The following is an 11861-nucleotide window of genomic DNA, read 5'->3' as shown; positions in this document are numbered from 1 at the left end:
ACAAGCATGCACACATACATGGCAGCTCCAGGGTCTGGATTTTCAAAGAGGCCTAGGAGAATTCAGTGAGAGATGGGTGTCTAATTAAAATTCATATCCTCCCTGCCTTTGGCATAACTTAAGCCTGCAGCTAAGTTAATACCAAAACATGACTGAAGGGCAGCAGGATAACTCAGTAATACCCACAAGAAGGCAGGCAAATTAGCCTTCCTTTCACCAGCCTCACATTTTCTCATTTCTTATTTTCAAAGATGGAAGTAAAATAACAAAGGAATGCCAAATCTCTTTAAAATACCACCCTTATATGGGATGCTTTAGATTGTCTGGGGTCAGGACCTATCACTGCTTATTCATGTGTACAGACAGCAAAAAGTGATTTTTGTTGGGACTTCACTGTACTGTTGCACTGGTGTATGAAAACCATAGCCAGGTAACCAAAGACTTTTGGGCACCTGTAAAATCATAATGTAAGCTGTAAAATCATAGTAGAAACAGTGCATCTTTCTGTTCAATATACTGCAACCCACACAATCAGACAAAAAACTCCCCTGATTTAGGATTTCCCAGAATGTGGTTGCTCATCTACATGTACAAAAAGAAAATCTTACATCCTGGAAGATGCTTTACCCTTTTTTTTTTTTATGATAGTGCACAGTACAGTTTACATTCCAGCCCTGGTCCCAAGAGGGAGGAGGGCACTGAGTTCAGTGCCTCTGCTTTATCCAACTCAGATGCTCCAGACAGCCCACCAGGGTGCAAAATGGAAAAATGGAATGCAGCCTTAAGAAAGACTTTTACACCACCACGGATCTTGAATTCTTCCCTGCCCAGGATATCCTCAACAGGTAATTTGGGGAAAAAAAAAAAAACAGTAGAGAAGATTATAATTTTTGTTTTCTGGAGACCACTGTGGGGAGGGAGGAATCTGAATGCCCCTCTTTTCTTGCCTGGGTGAGCGACAGGTTTGCACACCTACGACAGAATTGTTTCTCCAGCTGCTGCATTTTAAAAGAAAGTGGCTGCAAATACATTTTGCAAGAAATGCAATGGTTTCTGTTTTCCTTAGAAAATATTTACAGCACTGGCCATCTAAGGAGAGACTTTTTAATTCACGTGTCCTGCCAAGACATAGTAAGAAGTCAGTTCCAAATCAGTCCCCCTGAGCTGGTACTTGGGTATCCAAGGAGACAAATCTACCTCTGACCAAGAGTACAGGAGCCCTGAAAGGGATGGGGGCTTGGCTCCCACTTTTGCACTTTTCCTCATGGAATCTGCCTGAGTTGTATTTACCCAGGGGCACTGAGCCACAAGGGAGAGTGTATCAGAGCTAATAGGGCCCAGTGTTTTCTTCCCTGTTTATTGGTGTCAATCTGTGCTTTTTTTTAGTGTGAGCTGCTTTATGGACTTAGAAAGAATGAATCCCAAACCTCTTTCTTTTCCAGAACCACTCAGGTTTGCTGCAGTTCTCTCACTTGTGCTCTTGGATGGTACTGACAGTGGAGAACGGATTTTTAATTAAAGGGAAAAAAAGGTATTAACAATACCTTACATCAAAGCAACTGGTCTCTAACCTGGGCAGCCCAGGATGCTTGCCCCTGCTAGGCTCCTGGACAAACACACTTCACCACTGTGATCTTAAGAGGCTGAAGTATCTTTCAGACAAGCTCATTCCTTAGACTTAATTAAAACCTAGTTCGCTCCTTTATTCAATTTATGAGGCCTAGCCAGTAGGATTAAGCGATTACAGGCAAAAAGCCCCATTTGTGAAACACTCATAAGCTCAAGCTGCTAGACTGCTCAGTTGTACTCCATTAAATTAATAAGGAATGAATAGACTGATCCATTATGAATAAAGCTGTGGGGAGCCTCAGCATTGCCTCAGACTCTCTGCACACTCCTTAGAGAACATTTGTGCAAAATGATTATGTTCATATTCATTCAATTGGAATTCTATAAAAGTGGAATGCATAAATTACTCTAAAGATGGGGAGTTTATCTTAAACATTAACTATGTGTGTGAATTAATAAGACTATTATAAAACCATTAGCATTCAGTGTATTTACCTACGTATGCTGCATACCTAAACTAAATTCAACAATTGTTCCTAATTGCTATTCTTGTTGTGTGATCAAGCTGTGGTTCATTTTCCCTTGTAGTCATAATATTTATGAATTGCAGTTTTTCCTGTGAAAACTTCTCGATCTCCCCTTTCCCCCCACCAGCTTTTCACTTGTTCCTGCAGTTTTTGTATTGGGAAGTGAAAGATCAACAGATGTTTACAGATGTGTTAAAATAAAACACTGGCTATCCCCTGAAAATATATATGTGCCAACCAAACCTTTATCTTTTACAGAGTTTTAGTTGGAGAAGCATGTCAGTGACTCCTGGGTGAGTCTCCCCTGAATCTTCTGCTATACAGCAAAATGCCAGTTTCAAATTGCAGAGGGTACAAAACTCATCCACCATTCTTTGCCATGTTGTGAACATGCACAGTCTGTTTCTTCTGGAAGAACTCCAAATGAAAGGTAAAAAGCAAACCCAAAAATGAAAATGAGAGGGTGCCTTACTGGGAAAAAAAACCAAAAAAACCCAAAAAATAAAAAGCTTTTAGAGGACTTTGCAAACAAGGAGTTAAAATGAATGAACACAGGTTAGTTGCTCAGGTTATAAAAGCAGGAGCTGAGACAGGCAGTGGCAGGGGTGTGCTGCAGGATGAGAGGAGGGCTCAGGGCTGAGCTGCTGGGACAGACACTGAGCAGGAACCTTTCCTCCTGCCCTGCATCTCCCTTCCCATCCTTTGACACTTTCTGACAGAGAAGCAGACCCTGTGGGGCTGTAGAGTGGGTTCACCAGGGGCTGGGCTGAAGCCAAAGGACTGCATTATTAGGGCTGGTTTGATGTGCTATCAGTGAGATGGCAGCAGGGGTATCCAGGCACGGTGTTATTTTCAGAGCTGTTCCTGAGCAGAGCGAGGAAGTTCCGTGTTAACACAGGTTACCTGGCATGTCTGACCTTCATTGTTCCCAGTGGAAACAGTGACAGTCTATTAGTCCTCCACAAGGGATATCACTGTCTCACAGCAGCTCTGAAAATCCCCCAGGACACTCCTGGAACAACAGTAATTCTGCAGGAGTTCACACAATGTTAGAGCTCTGTGAAATGTTTGCAACAAATCTTTGCCTGGACTGGAGAGGGGGATGTGGTGGGAAGGGGGAGAGGGAGAGCTTTGAACTCAGCTGCATTTGAGAGGAGACACTAACCTTGCAGGCAAGTCAGACCAGGTGGGGCTTTTGCCACAGGAAAATCTTGCTAATTCTCTTGAAATGAAACAGCCAAATGGATAAAAGAAGGTGGAAATTAGTTTTTTAGCTTAATCTTGCTTCTGAAGTAGAATATCAGCCTTTAAATCTGAATTTTAAACTGAAAGACAAAGAATTTAAACAGTGAAACTCGTAGGGGCTAAAAGCCAAAGAAACCAATTTTCAGCTGAACATTTAGGAAATGGAGTGACAGAGTTTTAATACAGCTTATAGGAAGTAGAAGCTGAATCAAAGTATGATTGCCTTTGATGCAAAAATAATGCTATGGATGGGAAAATAAGTCTGTAGCTTTTTACACATTGAGTAGCTGCTAAGATCTTTTAATGGCTGTACTTTTAGAATGAAAGGGCAGGAGTAAAGAAACTTTTAAGTCCACGACTGGATTTCTTAGACCCAATCTTCTCCTCTTTGCTTATTATCCTTTCCAATGTCTTGTTCCTCTCAAACATTCCTGCAGCCTGTGCCACGGTTGTGTGGTGTGTCCTGACCTCACACTCAGCCCAGCCCACAAGGGCAGCAGTGATGCCTGTGCACAGGTAACCTGACAGGTGTCCTAGGCTCCAGTAAAGACAAACATGGGCTATGTTCAAGGTAACCTGGAGCTGCTGCTCTGGAGATTTTTCACCTGGGGGGTGTCCCTCAAGGCACAGAGTTACTTGATGTCATTAGGGCCCCCGGATGACTTAATCCAGGCTTGATCGAAAGGATTAATAAATGAATTCTTGACAGAGCCAGCATGTGAAATCTGTATTGGAGAAAGGCTTATTCTTTGGCCTGGCTCCAAGAGAAACTAATCATCATGAACTTCATGCAGATTTACGATTATTCTTTCTGTAGAAAGGGTTAGGCCAGAGCTCTCTGGCAGTGCTGGAAAATCGGCACAAAAGGAGAAAGCCAAACACTCACATTGCACGTGGGCTTGTTTCTTTGAGATCCTTCCCTTGGATTTTCTGCATTTTCACAGAAAACTGATATAAGAGCACTATCATGTATTAAACCAGATAGAATCATTACGCTCCTCTCTACTCCAGGAGACAGAAATATCATACACTCTTATTTTTCCAAGGGAGATGATATCATGGAATAAAGTGATAAGAAAGAAAGCTACCGTGATAGTATGAAATATGTCCACTGGCTGCCTTCAGCACAGTAATCTTTTATATTCAAACTATTACTCAAAGTAGGGATTATTGAAATGCTGTTCTTCTGTGGCACTCTCTTGGGTGATCTATGGAACCTTGTAGAAGTCAGTGAAAGGAATCTTATCATTTCTTCTTGTTCCTTTAAAAAATGGTAATAAAATAATCTATATATTACATTTCAGAACACATATATACATGTATTGGAAATGCAGTATGATAGTGCGGGTTTAAAAAGTGCTATTTCATGATCAGATTTCTAATAATCTTTTAAAATATCCTGGAAAAAAAGGAAAAACTGCAACTTGTACATCCAGAACTTTGGGCTTTCTTTTCTTTTTTTTTTTATTGGAAGCTAGTTGAAGACTTTTTGTAATCTATTTCCAACATTGCATTTGCACATATGTTTGGATTTGTTCGGTTATCTCCTACTCATAGGATTTTGTTAAACAAAGTTGTGGAACAGTCATTAAAATGAAGACTGAACCTTTGTCCAGGAGCTTTGCTCCTTAGTCTTGAGATAGCTTTTTGCTTTTTCTTTTTAATGCTAAATTTTTCACATTACGGCATTATTTTCTTGACTCTTACATACAGAAAAGGACATAATGAGGGGACAGAGATAAGACAGGGGCTGTGGAATTCTTTAATTTTACAAAGCAACAGACCAGTGGTCTGAAAGATCCAATATCTATCCCAAAAGAAAATTAAAATCACTTGGTCAGCCAGGCAGTGCAAGATGACCACAATTCTGTGATTCCCTTACATGATTAGGGTATTCTAGAGCCATGGGGATTGTTAATCCTTGTGATTTAAACTGCATAGTCTAACTACAGATGTTGCTGCTTTGTAGATTCTGCATTATTTGGATCCCATTAGTGTGTGACAGGGTTTATGAGCTGCAGGATGTGTGATGTGTGAATGGGTGTACAAGGACAGGGAGTGGCTCCTGCTTGTGGGGCTGCATAAAGGCTGAGCTCATTTTGTGCACGTGTGCTAATTAGACATGAAATCCAAGATCATCAACCTTTTGAAAGATGGATTTGATCAATGGTAATACCCCAGATAATGTCCTCAGGAGTATACATGTCCCAGGATATCCAGTTTTCTTGTGTTGTAATGATTTTCATTGGATTTTGTATGCCCAGGACCACTGATTCAACCATGACATGGAAGCAGAAGAGCCACAGCATGTGGAGCTGAGGAATCATTTCCTCCTGTGCTCAGGACAGGTATTTATTTATTATTAACAGTTCGTCATAGAAAATTAAGCAAGGTGATTTTTCTAGTTATGAGATGAAGGAGAGGGGCCTATTTATTCTGTCATCTTCTATAACCTTTTTGGGCAGTATGGATCACTTGCATTCCTTAAGATGATTGGATAAAACATTCCTGTCCAACTTCCTCAAAGAGATTCCTTCCTTGTCTCAGTGAAGCAACAGGGAATGAGATGGACACACTTAATAGACTTGTCTTTGGATATTTTGCATTCCAGTGTTAATATATCACATGTATATATCTGTCCCCCTTGAAAACAAGCAAAACACTGAGGAGAAACACCACCCATGCTTAAACATCACAGGAGTCCCAGGGAGGAGACCTCAGTAATAATGTTTGCTATGTTGGATGTACACATTTAACTGTATGATTAGGGACTCTGGGAGGTGTAGAAACTCAAAGCTAGTGGAATGAACCACCCTCCTCTATGAGAGTCTCATGAGTGCAGGCTGGAGCTGGGGTAGAAGAGGTATTTGATGTGTGAGGAGCCAGCACACCCCAGTATGTCCCTTTTGTCACATTCACTGTGGTGCTTGCTGATAGAAACCAGTGGGAATCCTTCTAAAGTGGGGCTTCTGTGGGTCTTCTAATGAGTCGACTACCCTCCAAAAATACTTCTGATGAAAGCACAGTGCTCTCAGGAGAGGGATAAAGGTCACCTTGGTAAAAAATGATAGCTGTGTTGCAGTCTAGGGAAAAGTTCTAAGGTTTTCCAAAGTTTGAATAGGGATAAGTGGCCCGTTAGGTAATTTTCCATTTCTTGTAATATCTTGCCTTTTTTTGTAGCCAATTTGCCCTCTCCTTACATGCTCTATTTTGACCAGTTTCCCTGGAAGACTGCTAGAAACCCAGCATGTGCTAAAGACCTGCAAATCAGATGATCATGTAACAATGATTTTCCAGTTCCAGCTGCGTGTATCTCTGGCTGCCTGGTACGAGCAGGAGTCCACTGGGTACCCAGTGTGTCACACCAGTCCCAGTGCACTGACATTTTGTTGTCCTGTGGCTGTATCATGAATTAAGGGCTGAAGCCACACTGTCTCTGCTGGGCTGCAAGCACATAATTCCAATGAGCAGTATCCCCCACAGGGTAATAAACTCTTTAATAACAGTAATGCAGCAACCACAATAATGAAAAAAGTGATTACATTCTACATAAAAATATAAAAGCTCATTTGATCCTAAGGTCCCCAGTGGCACATTACCTGGACTTTTATTTAAAATATAACATTTCTTACATCTTATTCAGGTCCTTTGTTAACGCTAATATAAAACACCAGTAAAATTGTCATTGGAGGAATTTAATAAGGAGTGGGTATGGCTCAGCAGTGCATGCTGCTAATTCTGAGTCATTCCACGAATCTAATCTAGAAAAACACAAGATGCTCTGCTTGAGTGTTTCAGTCCTGAACCCCACTTTGCATATGCAAGGCAGATCAGAAGATCCCTTCTTTGGAAGCAGGGCTCTTTCCTAAAATAGGAGTGCTTCTACAAGTGCTTGAGTTTCCTGAAATGTGAGAGTCCCTTCTTCTACTTGCTCTTCATTCTTGATGGTTTCCCTGCAAATCCAGGCTAACTCCAGAGATCTAGAGTGACACCTGGGGATTTTCTTCCAAGCATATGTCAGGGATTCTAAAATCAGAAGCCAGCCGAACCTTAGTCTATAATCCACCTTGCTATATTTCTGTTATATCTAATACTGGGAAGAAACCAACCCTGTTAAGTATTGCTTTCCTCCCAGTATCCATAGTAGAGACATCACTGAGCCCATGGTCAGACTTCAAAAGAATCAGAATTCCAGCAGCAATCTTTTTTGCACTGTCCCTTCTTGTAATCTGTACAGTTGAGCAGAAATATATTCAGACTTGTTCCATTTCCTTTATTTTTCTGTCAGTACCACATGATTTCCTGCTGGAGGCTCCAGCCTTCCCATCATGTCACTGAGGAGTTAATCCCCTGTGCTGTAAGTAAGAACATATGGCAAACCATTACTCATCAGCCAGTGCCTGGACACAGTTTTGTTCTAGAAAGTGGGCTGGCCAAGATGCTGAGTGGAAGGATGGGGTTTTTAATAAAAGTTTTTATCAGGGTTTTAAATGTTCTCAAATCAGAGACAGATCTGAAGATTTAGAAAGTGTGTGAGCAGGTAAAGTGCATTAGTAAATCCCTCTGTGAGGTTTAACAAGGGCGTTGTGGTGGCCTTGGAGGTTGTGATGTAAAATAAGCTTCTGCTTCCCTTTGTATGGAAGCTTCACGTGGTCTCAGAAGCCAAGGGCCTGCCTTCATTTCTGCGTGTGCAAATTGCTTTCTATCAAATGGAAATAAACTAATTCAGGTAAAAAATAATTACCATTTTGGTGGAGTTTTTTTTCCAAGTATATGAATATGTTGACTGTAATTCCAGGAGCTCCCTTAAAAATTTATGTGGCCATTTACCATCATCTAGACCTCCTCTTCACATGACATAGTCCCTCCAGCAGTTGTTGAACCCACAAGAAATGTCATATATGTTGTAACTCTCTCTGACCCTGTTCTTCCTCCCATTCTTTGATCATATCCATTGCTTGTCTCACTTGGTGTGTATGATCAATCACAGCTCTAGGGCAAGGATTTAATATGTTATGCCTCTGTTTTAATATGCAAATAGGCATGTGATGCAACAGGATTGGTGTTTCTGGGTGTTAATGAAAAATAAACACGTAATGGTAATCAAGACAATGGACTGCCTGAAATGGAGGTGATAGAGGGGAATGCCTTTTCAAGGTAGCATCTGCCAAATATCCTTTTACCTGAAGAGAAAGAGAGAATTCCCCACAAAGAGAGAAGTCATGTTAGAAAGCTTTCTTGTGTTCTTCTTCAGGGTGTGGCTGCAGCACCAACCAAGATTTTTAAACATCTTTCTTTTTTTTTTTGAAGTGATGAGCCTTTTAAAAATAATATTGCATGGGTAGCCTTGGTGAATAGGAATTGAGGGAGATGTGCTACTATGCTTGTTCTCTTACTAGTCATTGACTGGAAATGCTCACAAAAGGAATAAAAAGTACATTTGCCTTGTTAATACAATTTGTATTACATATTCATAAACCATTTCATAAAGCTCCCAAGGAAAAATTCAATTGTACTGAAAGCACATAATGGTGGAGTGGCCATACAGAAAACAGGCAGCATGTTGCAGAATTAACTGCACAATGAATGAAATGCAATGTCTATAATAAACCCATTCAGATATAAATTATGGGAGAGTAGATGAAATGTTTGTTAAGCAATAAAGCTTGCAACCGTACATATGAAATTGAATGGGATTTATCATAAAATATTGTGGAGGATACAGTCTGAATATGTGTTACAAATTGGCTGAATTAAAAATAATCCAAGGAAAGCAAGCTTTTGGGAGACTGAAAATTTTAGGAAATGAGTTCATAAGCTGTTTAGCTCTGACCCAAAGTCCCCCGGTGCCAAGAAAAAGAGAGGCAAGAAAATAAGAACAGAATAATTTCTTAGAGGACCACAGTTATGTTGTCTTAATTTTAACCTCCTAAATTTTGTCTAGTAATCAGACTCCCTGTTGAACTAACAGTATCTCACTGGAGTAGAGTGTAGAGAATTTGGCCCAGCAGTGTTTGGTTAGTGTGATTTACAGTGGAAGATTCTCCCCCCAACTATTTATCTCAGCAAGGCTGTTGTACTGAGGGTGGGATAGATGATATTTTAGTTGGACCTTAAAGAGATATGTGGTATGTTTTCCCAAAAGACTTTACCAGATATCTCAATACAAACAACAGAGTTGCTGAAGAACACATTCTGTGGGATTCCATACCAAGCTTGACTGAAGTCCACTTCTTAAAATGACAGAGCCTATGCTTTTGCTCAATTTTCATAAACTGAAAGTACTTACAGTTTTCACAAAGTGATGGAAATATTGTACTTGTGAACAACAACCAAGAAAATCACCAAACCCTTAGAATTAAATTTAAAATTCAAGTAGATGTTTATGGGGTACAGGGGATAAAAAGAGAGTGCATAATTTCCAACCACAAATAACATTTGTAGCTATGGAAACATAGGACAACCTAAGAAAAAGAAATAAGAGCTGTAGAATCTGTGCCTGAGAAGGTTAAGAACATTATCCCTTTTCTTAATCTTACCTAGATGCTTTTCAAGTCTTTTCTCTCCTTTTGAAGCAATGAATAATGACCACTTCTCAAAGTAGTTAAATGTATATAAAAGAATCTGGAAGCCAGAATACAGAGTGCTGTTTCTGTAAGGGCTTTAAGATGGTTGCTCTGATTTATTGTTAGAAGATCCTGCACCTAGACTAGACATGAGTGCAGCCAAGTGACATGGCCTTTGTAGGTCTGTTGACCCTGAGACCTTTTTTACTGTAGGTGTGTGTCACTATGGTGACATTCCATAGAGTTTGTCACACCGAAGGAGTAAATACATAACTTCACCCCGAGGAACACCTGAGTCACCAGCAGATCTCCTTTAATCTCTTTGCCTATGCAGCCCAACACTGCCTCCGCTGTTTCATAAATAAAGGGGACCCCCTTCTCAAAGCCACAGGAAGAGAACACTTCCAGTTGTTACCAGCAGTGTTTTAATCCCAAGAGACAATGCCAAGCTATTTCAATGGTCCATTACTGTAGAGTTACGTCTACGTGAGGAGAAATTAGCTCGAGTAGACTCCATTTTGCTTCTCTGCCGAATGGATGTATTTCCCATGTGTCAGAGATTCCGTGGATTTCTTTTGTTCCCGTTTTTTCACTGGAAAAACCACACTGAGTACAAACATACATCGGCATCCCGCAGTGTATCAAGAGGCCCTAGTAATCTTACCCTTTTAAGAAACGTGGCATGTGCCCAGCACTTTTGGATTGCATTTTATTTGTAGGAATACAGGCTATGAAAACCCTCTTCCCCACTGAGGAAGAAAAGCCTGTTAACTTGTCAGCCTGCATCTGAAAGGCCAAGGGTTCAAAGCTGCTCATCAGTGTTGGTTGACATTCCCCCTTAGAGCCTTAGGAAGTATCAAGTTTGCCAGTTATTGACTGCATTGCTGAGTTATCTCTTGTATAAGCACAATTTCCATAAAGGACATAAGGCCGGGGACATGTTCACCAGGCGTTTTAGGACATGGTTGATTTGATTTTCTCATTTCTTGTTTTCTCCAAACATATTTCTCTCAAATATTAAATCCTAACAATATTATTGATTGTGTTCTGCTCATGGAGCAATAGCATCTATTTGGATTTTTACTTTTTTTTTTTTTTTCCTTAATGATTTGCTCAGGGCATGGAAGGAAGTAGAGGTGATGAAATACCTTTGTCCCTTGGAGATGAGGGCATTCCAATGGAGACCAGCTGCATGGCAATATGGGATCTGTTAGCACCATGACAGACCAGGCAGAGTCCCTGAGCACAAAACCTTTCTCTGCCTTTCAGGAGGAGAGTCAGGACTTCACATCTAGACCTTAATAGTAAAGCACCATGTTTTTCTTCAATTAGCAAATAAATTCCCTCATGATTTGAATAATTCTGGAGGAAAATTCTCCGGGAGCACAATAATTGTAAAGTCAGTTGAGGGGAAAAACATGCCATGTATAATCTGCCCTGGGCAAAGAAAATGCATCAGGTTTTGAAATGCTGAATGCTGGCAATTCAGCAGAAAGTGAGTTGTGGACAGAAACAGAGTGTTCAGCTGGTAGGACAACAGCGAGGATGTTTCAGTCAATTCTGTCTTTTTCCTGTTTACTGTGTGATTGCAAGTGAAGAGGCAATACCACTCAAAGAGGCAAATTTCGTTCTTAGATTCATGCGCATAATTATCAGTGACCTTTTATATCTGAGAGAGAATTGATTTTGATGAGAGCTCTACCTCCTGCTCTTCGTGCAGGATCTTGCCCAATTTGTTTTACATGCTCAACAGTCATTATTTGGATGAACCAATCATGGAGATGGGCTATTATTGATAGATCTTCCAGGAAACATGTCAAAGGTAAGTAAAAATAAATAAAACATGAAATTAACATGAACATGGGTTTTTCCTAATCAGATACATGTTTCAGTAGCTCTTGCTCAAGAGGCACAGTTTAACCAGGAGAATGCCATTGATATGAAAGGTTTATTA

At 40.4% G+C, this 11861-nt stretch overlaps 1 long non-coding RNA gene across 1 annotated transcript; it reads left to right on the top strand.

The window, feature by feature from the left end:
- The first annotated feature begins 701 nt into the window (after positions 1-701).
- LOC143695078 (uncharacterized) lies at positions 702-5751 on the top strand. Its single transcript, XR_013183987.1, has 3 exons — positions 702-845; positions 2355-2526; positions 5606-5751. It is a non-coding gene; the product is annotated as an uncharacterized LOC143695078 (long non-coding RNA).
- Positions 5752-11861: the final 6110 nt, after the last annotated feature.

Source organism: Agelaius phoeniceus, chromosome 12 (assembly GCF_051311805.1).
Source record: "Agelaius phoeniceus isolate bAgePho1 chromosome 12, bAgePho1.hap1, whole genome shotgun sequence".
Taxonomy (NCBI): Eukaryota; Metazoa; Chordata; class Aves; order Passeriformes; family Icteridae; genus Agelaius; species Agelaius phoeniceus.
The sequence above is the reverse complement of the archived record's forward strand: the minus strand, read 5'-3'. Positions and strand labels throughout refer to the sequence as shown.